The sequence below is a fragment of the Schistocerca cancellata genome, chromosome 5 (genome assembly GCF_023864275.1).
Source record: "Schistocerca cancellata isolate TAMUIC-IGC-003103 chromosome 5, iqSchCanc2.1, whole genome shotgun sequence".
Lineage (NCBI taxonomy): Eukaryota > Metazoa > Arthropoda > Insecta > Orthoptera > Acrididae > Schistocerca > Schistocerca cancellata.
The window spans coordinates 124,861,541-124,881,210 of NC_064630.1; the positions used below are offsets into that span (position 1 = coordinate 124,861,541).

Sequence of the window (19,670 nt, forward strand, 5' to 3'; positions counted from 1 at the left end):
ATGATCCTGTAACGAAGCGCGCTGCTCTCCGTCGGATCTTCTCTATCTATTCTATCAACCCTGTCTGGTACGGATCCCACACTGGTGAGCAATATTCAAGCAGTGGGCGAACAAGTGTACTTTAACCTACTTCCTTTGTTTTCGGATTGCATTTCCTTCGGATTCTTCCAATATATCTCAGTCTGGCACCTGCTTTATCGACGATGAACTTTATATGATCATTCCATCTTAAATCACTCCTAATCTCTACTCCCAGATAATTTATGGAATTAACTGCTTCCAGTTGCTGACCTGCTATATTGTAGCTAAATGATAAGGGATCTTTCTTTCTATGTATTCGCAGCACATTACACTTGTCTACATTGAGATTCAATTGCCATTCCCTGCACCATGCGTCAATTCGTTGCAGATCCTCCTGCATTTCAGTACAATTTTCCATTGTTACAACCTCTCGATATACTACAGCATTATCCGCAAAAAGCCTCAGTGAAATTCCGATGTTATCCACAGGGTCATTTATGTATATTGTGAATAGTAACGGTCCTCCGACACTCCCCTGCGGCACACCTGAAATCACTCTTATTTCTCCATTGAGAATGACATGCTGCGTTCTGTTATCTAGGAACTCTTCAATCCAATCACACAATTGGTCTGATAGTCCATATGCTCTTACTTTGTTCATTAAACGACTGTGGGGAACTGTATCAAACGCCTTGAGGAAGTCAAGAAACACGGCATCTACCTGGGGAACCCGTATCTATGGCCCTCTGAGTCTCGTGTGGACGAATAGCGCGAGCTGGGTTTCACACGATCGTCTTTGTCGAAACCCATGCTGATTCCTACAGAGTAGATTTATAGTCTCCAAAAAAGTCATTATACTCGAACATAATACGTGTTCCAAAATTCTACAACTGATCGACGTTAGAGATATAGGTCTGTAGTTCCGTACATCTCTTCGACGTCCCTTCTTGAACTCGGGGATGACCTGTGCCCTTTTCCAATCCTTTGTAACGCTACGCTCTTCTAGAGACCTCACAGGAAAAAACCCAGCAACTCTATCAATCCCAAGCCGATTAACTGCTTGAATAAGGGCCAGAAGTGTACTAATGCATTATTGATACGGTCAGTTTGTGAATCTTCCTGTTGAAGAAATTATCTAATTTTTCTGAAATTTTAATCATTTGTTGGTCTGTACATGTACATAATATATACCGATTTCCGTCCCAGTCATCTAACTCCTTCTTGGTGCGTCTTTTTTTGCCTTAAGTATATGACGAAAAACATTATTTTCTATCTTGTTTGGCATTTAGCAAGATAACTAGATACGAAGGATAAAGCACAAAGGCGCCACTTACTGCGGTCCAGATATTGTTTGATGTGTTTGGAAGTACATAGTTTCTCGAGCAAATAATTGTATGTCTTCTGCAATGAGTGTCTGACACATTTTCTATTCTTTCAGTTCTGAGGAGTGCAAAGAATTTTCCACACGATCTCTGACGAGAATGTCACTTTGGTCGCGAATAAATTCTGTTATCACTGCTGGTTCCTACATTTCGTTACTACATTTCCACATTGTCGTCAAAGGGGTAGTTCATAACCTCAAGTTCACTGTTCAGGTGCCAAACTGCACAGCAGACAGCTCTCGCGATAGACGTAATTCTGGCGTTAAGTCAGTACAGGAATAAAACGCCAGGGGCGCTGCAGTAGACTCACTTGTCTCGAGTAGTCGACAGAGACAAAAAGTCGATCGTGCAAAAGGGGCTTTAGAGAAATCTGCGTGGTACGCCTGTGTTTAAATTCCGGTATCCGAGCCGGAAAGAGGGGTCGGTGGGTGCAGGCAGACGGTGGCCCGGCCTTCCTGGAAGCGTGTACGCCGCGCTCGCACCTCCTACGGGATTCATTAGCGGCCGCGGGACGGGTTTTAAACATACGCCTCGCTTTATGACATCATTACTCTCACATCCGCAGCCGGTTCTCGGAAAACAGACGAGTTGGACCGCGTGGTAATATAGTATTCAATAGAGGGCCGCAAGCGAGCAGCAGGAAAAGGCAGCCACCGGCTTCAAACGCAGGTAGCAAATCATAACCGATGAACACTAGGCTGCATTGTCTTTCAGAGGTCGTCCTGTCGTGTTGGCTGAGTGTTTGGATTTAAAGAATGGATAGTCTAAAGGACTTCACTACGCATTCATCTGGCGGTGTGGTGTAAACACGCTTTGCATTTCTTTGTCGATAATGTAATACAATGATTCATTCCTTTTCTTATTTATGTATTTTGTGTCTTCCAGTATTCATCTAACTAGCGTTTGATATCAGGCACTTGCTGTTTGCGTATTTATTACCACATTTTTGCTGGGTCCCTTGCTTTTCTCTGTGTCTATTCGCTACAAATTTTGCAATTGATTTTAAACTGCCTCGCCATTGAGCTATAGGCTCGAAGTTTTAAGCATTTCTCACAGATGGGTGACAATATAATATTAACTCGCTTTCTCGTCTGCCTGATCCATAGCGGAGGGGTTGGTGATGAAAAGGGTTGGTAACGCCTGACTTGTCAGCTGCTCTGCAGGACTGGCGTGATGTGCGGGCAGGGTATTGTCGGAATCCGTTCCAGATGGAATGCCAATGGACAGAGAAAGGAGGAAGAGGATATGGACATCGCGTTCTTGTCTGTCTCTGTCTGTTTGGTACAGTTCATTTCAAATTAACTTTCTGATGAGCTAAAGACCTGAAATTTTAGACATAACTCAGAAATGAATGAAAATGCAATATTAACTCGTTTTCTAGTGTAGTAGATGGCGGAGGGTGCTTTGTTTACCATTGTCATTTCCCAATCAGCTAGAGACTTCAAACATTCACTGTAGCCCAGAATTGGATGACAATGCACTATTATTCGCTAGCTTGTGTGCTGTAGAATGGGGAGTACTTCTGTGCACCCACCTTTTCTGGGGAAAATGATTGCTGATAAGCCTCCATACGAACTCGAATCTCTCTAATTTTTATCTTCACGATCTTTTCGTAACATAGACCCAGGAGAAATCTATACAAGGTGTGATAAAAAAGGAACGGGAATTTTTATTTTACTTAACAAATCGTTGTTTATTTATCAACATCAACTTTGTCCCCTTCAAAGTAATCCCCCTCAGATATAATACACTTTTGCCAGTGCTCTTTCCAATCTCGGAAGCACTTCTGGATCTCACTTTTCGTTATGGTGTTCACCTCCTTCAGCGATTCTTTTTTTATATTTTCAATGGCAGCAAAACGACGACCTTTCTTGGTCTTCTTCAGCCTTGGGATTAGAAAGAAGTAGCAGGGGGCCATGTCCATCAAATATGATGGCTGCGACAATAAAACAGTTTTGCTTTATTGCCAAAAAATTGCTAACAAGCATTGAGATTTGAGCGGGAACATCATAGTCATGCAACTTCCAAGGGTGGTTTTGCCACAGTTCTGGTCGTTTACTTCAGATTGCTTCTCGCAAACGGCGCTAACTTCCAGGTAATGGTCTTTATTTACCTACGATCACAATGCAGGAGCTAATGATCCACTATCCCATTGTAATAAAAAAAAAGTGCGAGAAAAACCTTCGCATGTGATCGAACCTATCGAATTTTTTGGGTCTTGGCTGTCCAGGTATTTTCCATTGGAAGATTCGTCCTTTGTTTCGAGGTCATACCCCTATACCCGTCTTTAGTCACCTGTTACAATCTTCTTTAGAACTTTTGGATAGCTGTCGACTCTATTCAGCTATACCTGAGCGATGTCTGCGAGGCGTCTTCTTGGTCGAAATCGAACAATTTCTGAGGCAACTTTCAAACTTGGTTACTACACGTTTCATGCCCAAAAGTTCCGAAGAAATTGCTTGCGAATAGCGAAAGAATAAGACTACATCATCAGTAACCTCTCTATGGTGATTCGGCGATTTTCGAGAATCATTTTCTTTACTCCTTCCACGTTGTCGTCAGTAATTGATGTGCGAGGACGCCCATCTTGTCGACCCTCTTTGAAACGTTTATATCACTCGTAACCTCTTGTCTTACACTTGATTCGCCAAATGTGCTACACATTATTCCTTTCTTCAAGCAAAATTTAATGCAAATTCTTTGATGCATCTTTTTCGAAAATAAAATTCGCTTAGCACTCGAAAACATGTATAACATTTTCGACTGTCAACAGTGAACTAAATATTCAAAATAGCAGAAAATGCCAACATACTGTAAGTAGACTGTTTAGGTTTTTATATTGGTAACGCCACATAGCGCTCTGTATGTAAATCACTGGCTGTGCTGTGTGCAGTCTGTGGCTAGTTTGCATTGTTGTCTGCCATTGTAGTGTTGGGCAGCTGGATGTTAACAGCGCGTAGCGTTGCGCGGTTGGAGGTGAGCCGCCAGCAGTGGTGGATGTGGGGAGAGAAATGGCGGAGTTTTGAAATTTGTAAGACTGGATGTCATGAACTGATATTTATATTATGATTTTTCTACACTATTTAGGTAAATACATTGTTTGTTCTCTATCAAAATCTTTCATTTGCCAACTATGCCTATCAGTAGTTAGTGCCTTCAGTAGTTTGAATTTTTTATTTAGCTGGCAGTAGTGGCGCTCGCTGTATTGCAGTAGTTCGAGTAACGAAGGTTTTTGGTGAGGTAAATGATTTGTGAAAGGTATAGGTTAATGTTAGTCAGGGCCATTATTTTGTAGGGATTTTTGAAAGTCAGATTGCGTTGCGCTAAAAATATTGTGTGTCAGTTTAAGCACAGTCATGTATAATTATTCTAAGGGGACGTTTCAATACGTCAGGAACATGTGTAGCAACTGAAATGGCCTTTCATTAGTGGCGGCAGGAATTCATGGAAGAGCAAAGCGTTTGCAATGGAATGAAGCGAAAAGCCAGTTAACAAGAACCAATAATCATAGAGCGCCAGAAGGCCTTATAAATTTGCTTTAAAATTTATCCCCTTTTTATAAAAAAACTGTGTGTGAAATTGTGCTCCTACAGTAAACACCTAGACCTTAACAGCAAGTAAAATCTTAAAATGTCTTCATCCTTTCTTAGAACCAAATATTTGATTAAAATGTACTAATAATGCTCATAAATTAAGTAAGCATTTCGTTTTCGCAGATTCAGTAATTAATAATATTGTTTCTCCTGTTACAGAGATATAAAATATCAACGTACGAGACAGATTGTTTATAAGGTAAGAGGAAGTACTATATTTCTTTCAGTTAAATTTTCAGTAGTGCTAATTACTATGTATTAAGAGAAAAAATATTTTGTAAGAAGCTAAAAACACTGTGGTGCCGAGGCATGTTGCTGAAGATCAGAAAGAGTTCTCTATTAGTTTAAATGAGAGCATGCCACTGTCGTCTGGACTGGAGTCTGTAGTTATGGAAGTATTTCCCTAGAAAGTTCAAGTAATATGTTAGCGTTTCTTTCATTCCTTCCATTCACTTCATTCTTGTTGCTCTTGCCCAATCACCAGCATAGCCAAATTTTCTGGATTTTGATGTGGATAAGTTATCAAAGTAGCACCGAGCGGGGTAGCGCAGTGGTTAGCACACTGGACTCGCATTCGGGAGGACGACGGTTCAAACCCGTGTCCAGTGGGATGGTTATTTCGAAAGGAAACGGTCGCTTTCCTTCTCCATCCTTCCCTAACCTGAGCTTGTGCTCCATCTCTAATGACTTCTTTGTCGACGGGACGTTAAACACCAACATCCTCCTCCTCCTCCAGCAAAGTAGGAGAGGAAACGACTGGAGCTGAAACTGAATCGTCGAGAAGGCAGTTATTGAGTTTCTTCAGGTCGCTCAGTGAATTACCCAGGACAACATGAAAAATCGTATTATTCAAAATATTGTCGCCTAATATGACAGTTATTTTACAGAGAATTTCACGGAGGAGTTTGTAGAGCAGTTCTTGTTTTCAGGCAGTAATGTATGCCGCAGAGTGGCCAATGAATGTAACAAATGTTTGTGGCTCTTCCTGGTGTTGAACTTCTACAAACGCTATCTGATCAAAAGTTTCTGAACACCTATTTGTGGGCATTAATGTAGGGGTTGGGGGTGTCCAACCTTCTTCATTATAACGGCTTGAACACTGCTGGAAAGACTTTCAGTGGGGAATGGGAGCCCGTTCTTCCTCAGGAGCCGAAACCAGAGTGGATAGTGATCCTGAACGCTGGGGCCTGAAGTAAAGGCGACATTATGATTTAACCCAATTGTGTTCGATTGGGTGCAGATGTCTGGCCTCTGGGCTGGTCAGTTCATTTCAGGAATGTTATTGTCTACGAATCATTGCCTCACAGGCGTTGTACAACACCCTCAGTGGCATTGTAGTGAGAAGGAAGTGCTTCTCTGGGCGGTATCACTAACCTGGTGTCTTGCTGCTTCGGTTAAGCCCCTCGTAGCACAGAAGTAGCGCTCAGTCGTCAGTTTCCATGTAGGTGGTGATCCTGCTGAAGTGGAGTGTTTAGGGATGCCAGTTGTTAATTGTCAACAACGTTTGTACCATACTTGTTTTAATACAGAAATTGCTTTGTCACACACGTCACAGAATCAGCATTTGCAATATGGCGTTTCTGGACTACGCCGTTATATTCGACCCTTTACACACATTAACACCGTTCTCTGACGTTACATAATGATAGACACTGCCCACGACACGTGTCGTTCTTGTAACTAATAACTTCACTTTATATCTTGTTTAATATGGCACTCGCGACCGTTCTTTCAGAGCCGCCCCGATTACTCGGCCGTGCGTTTTGCGTGGCTCTTCGCGACTGACACGCCCTGTCTTCCCGAAGGACAAGAGAGACCACCCCACCTTTCTCCCTCAGCCAATAAGGACACTTCTCTCGTTTCCTATATACAGGGTGAGTCACCTAACGTTACCGCTGGATATATTTCGTAAACAGCATCAAATACTGATGAACCGATTCCACAGACCGAACGTGAGGAGAGGGGGTAGTGTAATAGTTTAATACAAACCATACAAAAATGCACGGAAGTATGTTTTTTTAACACAAACCTACGTTTTTTTAAATGGAACCACGTTAGTTTTGTTAGCACATCTGAACATATAAACAAATACATAAACAGTGCAGTTTGTTGCATTGTAAAATGTTAATTATATCCGGAGCTATTGTAACCTAAAGTTGACGCTTGAGTACCACTCCTCCGCTGTTCGATCGTTTGTATCGGAGAACACCGAATTACGTAGGGATCCAAAGGGAACGGTGATGGACCTTAGGTACAGAAGAGACTGGAACAGCACATTACGTCCACATGCTAACACCTTTTTATTGGTCTTTTTCATTGACGCACATGTACATTACCATGAGGTACACGTACACACGTGGTTTCCGTTTTCAATTGCGGAGTGGAATAGAGTGTGTCCCGACATGTCAGGCCAATAGATGTTCAATGTGGTGGCCATCATTTGCTGCACACAATTGCAATCTCTGGCGTAATGAATGTCGTACACGCCGCAGTACATCTGGTGTAATGTCACCGCAGGCTGCCACAATACGTTGTTTCATATCCTCTGGGGTTGTATGCACATCACGGTACACATTCTCCTTTAACGTACCCCACAGAAAGAAGTCCAGAGGTGTAAGATCAGGAGAACGGTAATTGAAAATGGAAAGCACGTGTGTACGTGTACCTCACCCCTCATGGTAATGTACATGTGCGTCAGTGAAAAAGACCAATACAAATACCCGGGCAAGGATCTGAAAACCGCATCAAAAGGAATGGATCTGACTCTGCGACTTTCAGTTTAAGATCTGGCATTTAGTACAACTTACTGCTGCTCCTAACTATTTGTAATAACGCACCTGACATACATGAACTGAATTTGACATCTGACTTGCATGAATTTCAATTCAGTAGTTCTTCATAACTTATCTGGCTTAGGTGAATTGAAATTCGTGCTTCTTTCAATATGCTTTCATAACATACAAATTTCAAGGATGAATGGTGCTACTATTTGAAACAAGATGTTACGTTCAGTGAATACCATTTATTTTCACCACATAAAAATGGACACTGAGACTGATTGAAACACAGCTGACTTCATTAAACATGAACCATAAGCTCCATCAAAAAAACAAAAATATATTTAATTGAATTAGCTGACGTGTCTTTGGATATGGAAGAGTTAGAAATAGAAAGCAGCAGATTTCCTACTTCTCGTTCACAAGACGGATTGTCCTTCCCGAACAACAGTGAATGTGCGTTACAGATGTTAACGAAATTGTGCATGCCTTGCAGAGAAAAGAAAAACTATGGACCCGAAAGAAAGTCTCGTCAGCTGCCTTCCCTACCATGCCGGAGCTGAGCGATACTTAACAACCGCGCGGGATTAGCCGAGCGGTCAAAAAGGCGCTGCAGTCATGGACTGTGCGGCTGGTCCCGGCGGAGGTTCGAGTCCTCTCTCGGGCATGGGTGTGTTTGTTTGTCCTTAGGATGATTTAGGTTAAGTAGTGTGTACGCTTAGGGACTGATGACCTTAGCAGTTAAGTCCTATAAGATTTCGCACACATTTGAACATTTGATACTTGACAATAGCAAGTGGCTGTTCTGTAGCGTCGTGGCCACGACAACTGCCTCTGGTCGGAGTGGGTTCTCCGTGCCCGCTATGTGATTACAGACTCGTCTGCCAATTAGAGAGGTTAAAGGCGCTGCAGTCTGGAACCGCAAGACCGCTACGGTCGCAGGTTCGAATCCTGCCTCGGGCATGGATGTTTGTGATTTCCTTAGGTTAGTTAGGTTTAAGTAGTTCTAAGTTCTAGGGGACTAATGACCTCAGCAGTTGAGTCCCATAGTGCTCAGAGCCATTTGCACCATTTTTGAACCAATTAGAGAGGACGACGGTATGTGTCCAGAATAAGGGTAAAACCTATCTTTAAAACTGTGCAAAGTTCACGAAGTGAAGAAAGAACTTCTAGCGGAAGGGTAAAACACATGATCCTGAGTGAAACTCCTGAATAAACCTGCACTTAGAGCCAAACTTCCGTCAAACATTACTTTGTAAATGTATTAACAAGTAACCCCAATTTTAATTTGCGCATGAAAATATTATAAATAATTTTACGTATATAAATAAATTTATACACTAATTGGGAGAAACGAAGTACTAATGAGATAATGTATTTTTAATTATTCATAAATTACGCTGAAGCCCCAAAGAAACAGGTATAGACATGCGCATTCAAATATAGAGATATATAAAATGGTAGAATACGGCGCTGCGGTCGGCTACGCCTATATAAGACAAGTGTCTGGTGCAGCTGTTACATCGGTTACTGCTGCTACAACTGCAGGTTATCAAGATTTAAGTGAGTTTGAACGTGGTGTTATAGCCAGCGCACGAGCGGTGGGGCACAGCATCTCCGAGGTAGCGATGAAGTGGAGTTTTTCCCGTACGACCATTTCACGAGTGTACCGTGAATACCAGGAATCCGGTAAAACACCAAATCTCCGACATCGCTGCGGCCGGAAAAAGATCCTGAAACAACGGGACCAACGACGACTGAACGGAATCGTTCAACGTGACAGAAGTGCAACCGTTCAGCAAATTGCTGCAGATTTCAATGCTGGACCATCAACAAGTGTCAGTGCGAACCATTCAACGAAACATTATCGATAAGGGCCTAAGGAGCTTAAAGCCCACTCATATACCCTTGATGATTGCACGGCACAAAGCTTTACGCCTCGCCTGGGCCCTTCAACACCGACATTGGACTGTTGATGACTGGAAACATGTTGCCTGGTATGACGAGTATCGTTTCAAATTCTATCGAGCAGATGGACGTGTACGGGTATGGAGACAACCTCATGAATCCATAGACCCCGCATGTCACCAGAGGATTGTTGAAGCTGGTGGAGGCTCTGTAATGGTGCATTTGAAGTGATATGGGACCCTTGATACGTCTAGATACGACCTTGATAGGTGACACGTATCCTGTCTGATCACTTGCATGCATTCATGCCCATTGTGCATTCTGACAGACTTCGGCATTTCCGGCATGACAATGTGACATCACACACCTCCAGAATTACTACAGAGAGTTTCCAGGGACGCTCTTCTGATTTTAAACACTTCCCCTTGGCCACCAAACTCGCCAGACGTGAACATTATTGAGCATATCTGGGATGCCTTGCAACATGCTGTTCAGAAGAGATCTCCACCCCGTCGTACTCTTACGGATTCATGAACAGCCCTGCACGATTCAAGGTGTCAGTTCCCTCCAACACTGCTTCAGACATTAGTCGAGTCGATGCCACGTCGTGTTGCGGCATTTATGCGTGTTCGCGAGGGCCCTACACGATTTGGCTCTTCAGTGTCGTTCGGAGATCGCTCAGGACATGCAGGATACTGTGAACTGTAATCCAGGCTTTCTTAACGCAGTGATCACTGGTGATGAGTCTTACATTTTACGGTATGACTTAGAAACAACGTTCCAATCATCGCAATTGAAGCATACGTCACTCCCGAGACCCGAAACAAGAGAGGCGGGTCCGCAGAACTGTAGAAGTCATGCTAATCGTCTTTTTTGGCTCTAATGGTGTGGTCGTGATCACGAGTATGCCCCAGAAGGTACTAGCATCCATAAAGAGTACTACCAAAAGGTTCTGCGTCGCTTTCGTGAAGGAGTGAGACGCAAACGGCAGGACTTTTGGGCGGCGAACAGTTGGAACCTTCACCGCCATAATGCATCTGGTCATCACTGTCAGTTAATTCAGAGTCTTTTGGTCAAACACGACACGGGTATGGTTTGTCAGCTCCGTAATCCCGTGACCTACAACCGAGTAACTTCTGGCTTTTTCCTAAACTAAGAAAGACTCTGAAAGAAACCAAACTTCAGAACAGGGATGGCATTATGCAAAATTCGGAGCAGCTGCACACCATGTCAAAAGAGGGTTTCGAGCGATGTTTCCAGCAGTGTCAGCAGCGCTGTGGGAGGGGTGTAGACGATGAAGGGAACTAATTTGAAGGTGACTAGTGTCAAACAGTTGTATCGGAATAAAGACTGATTCCACAAATAAAAGTCGGATACTTTTGGAACAGCTACCGTGATAGTCGCCTGGGATAGGAGCGCTGTTATAGAGCCAGCGAGGGTGGGCCATCACGAAATTGTGTTCCACTGTTATTGTTGTCGTTTTTATTGTTGTTTTCAGTCCTATGATTGGTCTGATGCGGCTACTACGTTTTCCGTTAATAAAATGTTAATCGACTGGTAACTGTCATTACAGCGTACACCTAGCTGCAGAGTGAATGATAGTTTCTAGAAACGACGTTGTTATCATCAACAGCCCACATATTTGTCATACAACAGGCGGAAAGGCAAAAAGTAACGATGTTAACAAATACGTAATTATGTTCAGAGGAACCCGGTGACGTCTTCAGTCCCTTACGTGGTTAGCACGATTTCTTCGAAATGCCATTCCTGTAAGCTGATCGGTATTTTCAAAGATGCGATTACCAGTGACGACTAATCTCTGGTGCGTCGTGCTATCGTTACACGACAGATAAACTTACGTTAAGCCTGAGCGTCGCTTGGCAAACACGACCGCCGTCACGGCCGATAAGCTGTACGTATCTCGACGGTCGTCTGAGAGTGAAGTAACCTCCAGGCAAGATAAGGTTACGCGTTCCAGTGATGCTCGCTCTGCTCTTCACGTCCCTCCCACGCAAGAATACTCAGCAACCCTAAACAACAGACTGAAAGCCCGCAACCCAGCTAGACAGCAGACGAGCTACATATTGCTTCACTGTTGCTCAGCAGAGATACCTCCGGAAAGAGAGCTAGGGAATCTAGACGAAGTGTGATAGCTCTCGTCTCTGTTCACCTGTAACAACGCTGCCTATTAAACCAATATTTTTCGTTTCAATTTTGTAAGTATCCATATTACTAAACTTCTAAATCCAGTTATAACACTAACCTGTCTGTTTTACGTTAGCCGGCCGTAGTGGCCGAGAGGTTCTAGGCGCTACAGTCTGGAACCGCGCGACCGCTATGGTCGCAAGTTCAAATCCTGCCTCGGGCTTGGATGTGTGTGGTGTCCTTAGGTTATTTAGGTGTAAGTAGTTCTAAGTTCTCGGGGACTGCTGACCTCAGAAGTTAAGTCCCTTAGTGCTCAGAGCCATTTGAACCATTTGTTTTACGTTACTCTTCCCTAACGACCTAATCTTTAGACCTGTCGCGGGAAAAGCCACATATAACGCTAACTTGCCACGTATAATGCACAAGCGTACCCCGAAACAAGCTTATGTTACCCTCTGAGAGGATTTTGAAATTTTGACCGCGCGTGTATCTAATGGATAAAGGTATCAAACTATAATTTTGAATGTGATGAAATTAACAGAAAACTAAATGAGCTTCAACCTTGGGAGTTAATGAAAGTGGTAAAATCCATTTGTGAATGAAAAACAATGAACGATCGCCAGCCCAATTGGCCACATTAATTTGGAAAGACATGCTTAAGAAAATTAGATAATGGTTATTAAAGTTACTTTCATTGATATTTCACTCTGAATAGCGCACAGGATACAAATTGCCATAGGGTACTCTGAGCTGTGTGTAGCAGCAGTTATCAATAACGCACGCTCCAGTAATTATGGAAAGCAAATCTGCACTAAACTCATACTAATAACGACTACACTCGAGCTCATGACTTAAGTCAATACTGAAATGTTACAGCATGAAGTGCAGAACTAAATTTGGACATGAGGGGCTTCTATCTTAGCTGACATGTAAAAACACAAATAAAGATAAATAATATCAAATTACATCTACATCTACATGGATACTCTGCAAATCACATTTAAGTGCCTGGCAGAGGGTTCATCGAACCACCTTCACAATTCTCTATTATTTCAATCCCGTATAGCGCGCGGAAAGAATGAACATCTATTTCTTTCCGTACGAGCCCTGATTTCCCTTATTTTATCGTGGTGATCGTTTTCCCCTAAGTATGTCGGTGTCAACAAAATTTTTTCGCATTCCGAGGAGAAAGTTGGTGATTGGAATTTCGTGAGAAGATTCCGTCGCAACGAAAAAAACCTTTCTTTTAATGATGTCCAGCCCAATCCTGTATCATTTCTGTGGAACTCTCTCCCAAATTTTACGATAACACAAAACATGCTGCCCTTCTTTGAACTTTTTCGATGCACTCCTTCAGTCCTATCTGGTAAGGATCCCACACAGCGCAGCAGTATTCTAAAAGAGGACGGACAAGTGTAGTACAGACAGTCTCCTTAGTAGATCTATTACATTTTCTAAGTGTCCTGCCAGTAAAACGCAGTCTTTGGTTAGCATCCCCCACAACATTTTCTATGTGTTCCTTCCAACCTTAGCAGCAGTAATGATCCAATTACCTATGGGAACCCATAAACTAGTATAGTGTCACTAGCCAAACTCTATGATTATTTCATTAAAAAAAGCAAATTCAAATAAAGCTAATCCTTCCCTTCACTTGGAGTAGTTTATAATGCATTTGCAAGACAAATCAATTCAACAATGAGCTTAATTAACCTCAAAAATGAATCATTCATGATAGTAATCAAGACAACATTATGTTTAAAATCAGTTTAACTTACTTATTTACCTTTTTTTCTCACCTGTGGATCACGTGTTTTAGGCCTTATTATTTACAGAATCTGGCACTGTATTCTTGCAATACTATACTTTGCAATAAACTGAGAGTACTTTGGCAAAATCCTATCTGACTTCACTTTTGTGGTTTTAACTTTAACTTTCACTACTCCCTTCACATTTGACAAACATAAAGAAGCCACTTTGAAAACACCTGAAAACAAGAATAGTTCATTCAAAACAGAATACGCAGTTTTAGTAACACTTAGGAGAGAACCCTGCATAGGTTCATGATCAGGATGGAAGATTTTTAAAACCACTCACACAAATTAGCTGGTCCACGCCCACATACATATCTGGATGCATGAAGTTATTGTAGCAGTGGCGAAGATTTGGTGGCAAGCGTCATGGCGGCTAACTGTACTCTCGGCTCTTGATGTTCGAATGCTCTACAAAATCTCTTCTTGGCGTCGGATTTTCAAGATATTACAGCTATTCCTTTTTGCCGAAAATACCAATTAACAGCCAGATCCACATCCGAGGCAAAAATTCCTTGCAAAGCAGCTTCCACTTGCCTCTCTTGGCACCGTCGAAGTCTACCGTGCTACGGCTAGCAACTTGCTGCGTACCGTTCATACCAAGGAGCCGCCCAGTTCGACCGCCAAAACCACCTTTTACATCGCGCCATGCCACTTCCGTTGCGGAGGAACTTCACTACATCTTTTACATTTTACAATACAAGTGCCCTAACATGAACCAGATTTCAACAAACATTATCTTTATTACGATCATACACATGTTATAATAATTTATTCTTTTAACAATTCATTTAGCTTTTTCCATATATACATTGCAAAACTCTAATTTCATGTCACAAATCAACGATTTTAACCAACAAAGAATACAATCTCCATAATTGCAGATACACAGTTACATAACATAAACCTACTTCTAATCGATGTAAGTGTTACACAATCACTTCGAGTCACAGGTTGCCTGTCTAACTGCTGCCAGAGACAACAAAAATTTGATTTCAGTATTTCATGCAGTTAATCACCTAATTCAAAAATTTAAAACGGTATCATAGTCCATTCATTACAAGGTACAACCTTGCTTTTAGAAACTGTATGTATGTTTTGAGACAGCGTAAGCATAACTCTATATTTATCCTTTCGAGTAAAGGTGCCTAATTTGTTGATAAATCTATAAATAAGTACCTGATTACAAGCGCACAATATAATAATAGCAGCTTCATTGCTTTAGGATTCGTTGAGAATATTTAAATTAAAACACAACAATGGACCCAACTTGTTGATGTTGTTGTTGTGGTCTTTTATTCAAAGACTGGTTGGATGCAGCTCTTCATGCTACTCTATCCTGTACACGCCTCTTCATCTCCGAGTAACTACTGCAACCTACATCCCTCTACGATTTTTACCCCCCACGCTTCTCTCCAGTACTAAATTGGTGATCCCTTAACACCTCAGAATGTGTCCTACCAACAGATCCCTTTTTTTTAGTCAGGTTGTACCACAAATTTCTCTTCTACTCAATTCTCCTCGGTACCCCCTCATTAGTTACGTGATCTACTCATCTAATCTTCAGCACTCTTCTGTAGCACCACATTTCAAAAGCTCCTATTCTCTTCTTGTCTAAACTGTTTATCGCCCATGTTTCACTTTCATCTCTTTCATATATGGCTACACTCCATACAAATACTATCAGAAAGGACTTTTTCACATTTAAATCTATACACGATGTTAACAAATTTCTCTTCTTCAGAAACGCTTTTCTTGCCATCGCCAGTCTACATTTTATATTGTCCCTACTTGTTCCATCATCCGTTATTTCGCTTCCCAAATAGCAAAACTCATTTACTATGTTAAGTCTCTCATTTCCTAATGTAATGCTCTCAGCATCATCCTTTTCAGAAGTGCTTTTTTAGCCATTGTGAGTCTATATTTTATATCTTCTCTACTTATTTGGCTAATTAAACTGATAGTTCAGAAACTTTCACAACTTCCAGCAACTGCTTTCTTTGGAATTGGAATTACAACATTCTTGATGGTGTACAGCAACTGACCACAAATTGGTTTCACGTTACTTTATTCAAAAAGTGCCATTACCGGTTTCAAACTTTTTTGGTTTGGTTTGCTGACCAAATAGCAAAACTCATCTACTACTTTAAGTGTCTCATTTCCTAATCTAATTCCCTTAGCATCTTCTGATTTAATTCGACTACATTCCATTATCCTAGTTTTGCTTTTGTTGATGTTCATCTTATATCCCCCTTTCAAGAGGCTGTCCATTCCGTTCAACTGCTCCTCCAACTCCTTAGCTGCTTCTGACAATATTACAATGTCATTGGCAAACCTCAAAGTTTTTATTTCTTCTATCTGAAGTTTAATTCCTACTCCAAATTTCTCTTTTGTTTCCTTTACTGCTTGCTCACTATCTTGGTGATAAGATAGCTAATTTACTAATATGGATTCTTAACTTGGTGATTCATTAACATAAGCTATAAATTGGATGAAATTATTTATATATTTATGAACTTTTGTTTACACAGTCATAAGGAACATACTGAAGCAGCTAGGCTAACAAAAATTACATATTTATGATAAAAATAACTTCGGTTAAAACAACAAGTAAATAGTTCAGGTTGAAAGTTAACATTAATTAAAGAAACAGAACATGAATAACATTAATTTAACAGCACACATTAAAAAATTCGCCTATTTATTGTTGTCTTAAACAGTATCACCGAAGTCATTTGTGCAACTCTGAGATCAGACATGTAAATTTGTGTCACAGCAGATCCACTTTGGCAGAGTACAAGGAAGCGAGAGAGCCAGGATAAGAATCGCACCCATTTCTTTCCTTTTTCTCTCTTTCTCTTTCGTCAGTTGAATATTAGCCTCCACCTGTGCCAAAAGTCCAGTCGCCTCAACTGGAAATGTTTTTTTACTATCTTTTTTCCCTTGTGCCAGAAGGTCAAGATAAATCAGAAACAGTACTTTGTTTCCCTTTGCTAGTTCATGGACCCCTCAATAGCAGAGCTCTTGGTTCGTATCCACTTACCAGCCTAATCTTCGGATCAGCAATCCTTGCTCCTGTGGCCTTTCTTAGTACATTACCTGTTGGTGTTTTTAGGTTTCTGTCAACTGGAGATAATCATGTTGCTGGAATTCGTGTCATTTCAATAGCTGTTCACGCAGTAAAACTTCAGTATTGGTTTTTGACGTTTTCGCTATTCTGTGGGTAAACAATGTGGAACTAATAAAAACTTTATAATTAACGTTTTTCATCTTGAGCCATAAAGGTTTTGAAGTAATCAGACATTTGAACCTGTTTTGTAACTGTTTACGGAACCCGGAGACCAGGTTACCGTTCGCTTGATACTTGGCAGCTCCAAGTCGTTCCAATGTTTGACGCCGTGTGGCGTTAAAGTATTATAGTACTGTTATCGAGTTTATCAGCTGTCTTGTCGCTTTGTAAAATATTGTTATGTATTTCTCGCAGGTGGTGAGCCACAGCACATAGCTAAGACTTTGAAAAAAGTCAAAGTTCGGAATCGCCAATAGCTGATGAGAAAGTAATTCTTTATTAACCACCGATTCAATCATCTGATCATATTCACGTATCATAAAATTGTTTGCAACAGCCTGCGTGTCAATGTTCTTACTATTTCACCAAAATAAAAGCCACCCTGCTACAAGCCGTCGGTAGTAAAATCCACCTTACAGTCAACAATGCAGTGCACAGTCAGGTTCAACCTTTTCGTGTGGAGTGCGCCCTGCATACAGAAATGGATTGTTTCATGAGCAGCTCTTGGCTGTCACCAAAAATTGTTACAGTTATAATTAATTTTTACTCACATGTAGTAAATTGTTCAAACATCGATAATTTGTGGTGCACTGAAAAAGAATCGTTTCCGATAAGGAAATTTTAAGGGTCCAGAAGACGAGCAAAGATGCGGTCGATATGGCCTAAAGTCGGTCGCTCGCCGATGCTGCCACAATCGAGTGATTTACTATGTAATTTCACCCAGTGTCTCGAACTCTATTGCCTACCTTCTGCTATGGAAAATGAACTGCTATCTTTAGCAGCAGTGGCAGTCGACCTCCGTATGTTGGCCAGATCTAAATTAAAGGCTAGTTTAAATGTAATAAACTTGTTTTGGAACTTTATTTCTGGGAACCGTACGCTATGTTTCAGAACACGTTACCTTTTTCACTGACGTCAAGTGCGTTGTGCACATAATTCCAGACTGTATTTCGCATACACGTCTCAATATCCTCAGTTCATTACGTTCGAGTACAAATATGTGCTCAATGTCTTAGCAATCTCGGTGTGTCAAGATCAGCACTCTTGTTCTAAATTGTATGAGAGAGAGAGATCAGATGAAATGAGAAGGGATCTAAGTATAGATCTATAACAGGTATTCCCTAAATATTTAAATTAAGAGCTCTATTTAATATTATCTCATTCAGTTTGTAAGTTAAAATATTTAATAATGCGTCTAGTTTTTTGCGTAACTGTCGATAACTCGAAATCACCATTTGAAGGCAAGTAAATCGTGACTATCATATAAACTCCCCACGAATGTCTACTTCCTCAGCTCAAAGGTAAAAGCGCTGCTAACTGCAAAACTCATTATTATCGAAGTTTATAGATTTGAATTTCTTCGTAATGTACTTGGTAACTACCTTTCACCTTCACTTTTCATAGTTGTTCGTGATCTCCGAATAACTGTAAATTTTAACACAAATTTCTTACATCAAGTGAGCACATCGGAATTAAGTAGAAATTGACGGGAAGTCAAAATATTCTTGACTCTAATTGGTTATTTACAGTAATTTGCATGAAGAGCCAAAGAAACTGGTACACATTAATATTAACAGAATCTTCCGTCGATTCTTGGTAGAACAACATTATAATAATAAATGAAAAGCACCAGTTTGCTTTTGTTCTACAATATTATTTTTATTGCTAACCGGTTTTCGGCTTACAAGGCCATCTTTAGACATTTACTGAGTATTATTACCAAAGAAGTTAAATGTTAGCAGACAACATTGGAAGAGAAGTAACACGTCTAGAGTGAAATAGAAACATACAGTGAGTAACATCTTTGCAATGAAATAGTAAAAACTGAACAGTACATAAATAACAATGGAGTTGACAGGAAAACCTTTAGCACAAATTAGGAATAGCATGCCTACATAACAGTTTCTATTAATAAACAAAACTAATGAAATAAGATAAAATTAGTACTAGACAAGGCTGCATCAAGAGGTATGAAACATGGAGAGTGATACACGAGACAGTTGTCAATGTAAATACAGAATACACGAGGAACTTAAGCAATATCAATAAGATAAACAGAAATTAGTAAATGCAGGAAAATTGAGGTGTTTGAGGGAACCTACAGTTTGAGAGTGTGGTGGTACTGCATTTTAACATTAACATTATAATCAAAGCAGTGGCTGTATACTAGTTTACATTAAATAAATGAGCAAAGTAAAATATGAACAGTATTTGATGAGACAACTACAAGGGGAGTTAAACATGGACAGTAATACAAGTACAAGTTAAAAGCAAACCCTTAACTATTGAAACTACAGCATATGTGGAATACAAAGACAACTGCAACAAATAAAACAACTTAATGACTACAGGAAAATGGGAATATGTAGGAAGAGAGAGTGTGGGAAGTAATGAACAACAAAGATGATTATATGAAGTTTAGGAGAGGGGAAGTGTTGAGTTGTGTCTGGTCATTTAGGATGAGATCTGGACTGTGAGCAAGATGTTTGTTAATTTCCAGGGCTTCCAGCAGGTTGAGTTTACGGCCTTTGATTGCTAAGTGAAGTACATGGGACACTGGCTGGTAGTTGTGACCCTCACTCAGTACATGCTCAGCAAATGCAGAGTCTGAATTCTGCAACCTCCAGCTGTGTTGTGTATCACTCTCCATGTTTCATACCTCTTGATGCAGCCTTGTCTAGTACTAATTTTATCTTATTTCATTAGTTTTGTTTATTAATAGAAACTGTTATGTAGGCATGCTATTC

At 40.8% G+C, this 19,670-nt stretch overlaps 1 protein-coding gene across 1 annotated transcript in view; it reads left to right on the forward strand.

Moving 5' to 3' along the window:
• Positions 1 to 5,148: 5,148 nt before the first annotated feature.
• LOC126187901 (sodium/hydrogen exchanger 2-like) overlaps positions 5,149 to 19,670 on the forward strand; it is a 260,348-nt gene continuing 245,826 nt past the window's right edge. Inside the window, exon 1 of the mRNA XM_049929251.1 lies at positions 5,149 to 5,195. The gene's annotated coding sequence lies outside the window, so the exon portion shown is untranslated. The remainder of the gene's footprint in view (positions 5,196 to 19,670) is intronic.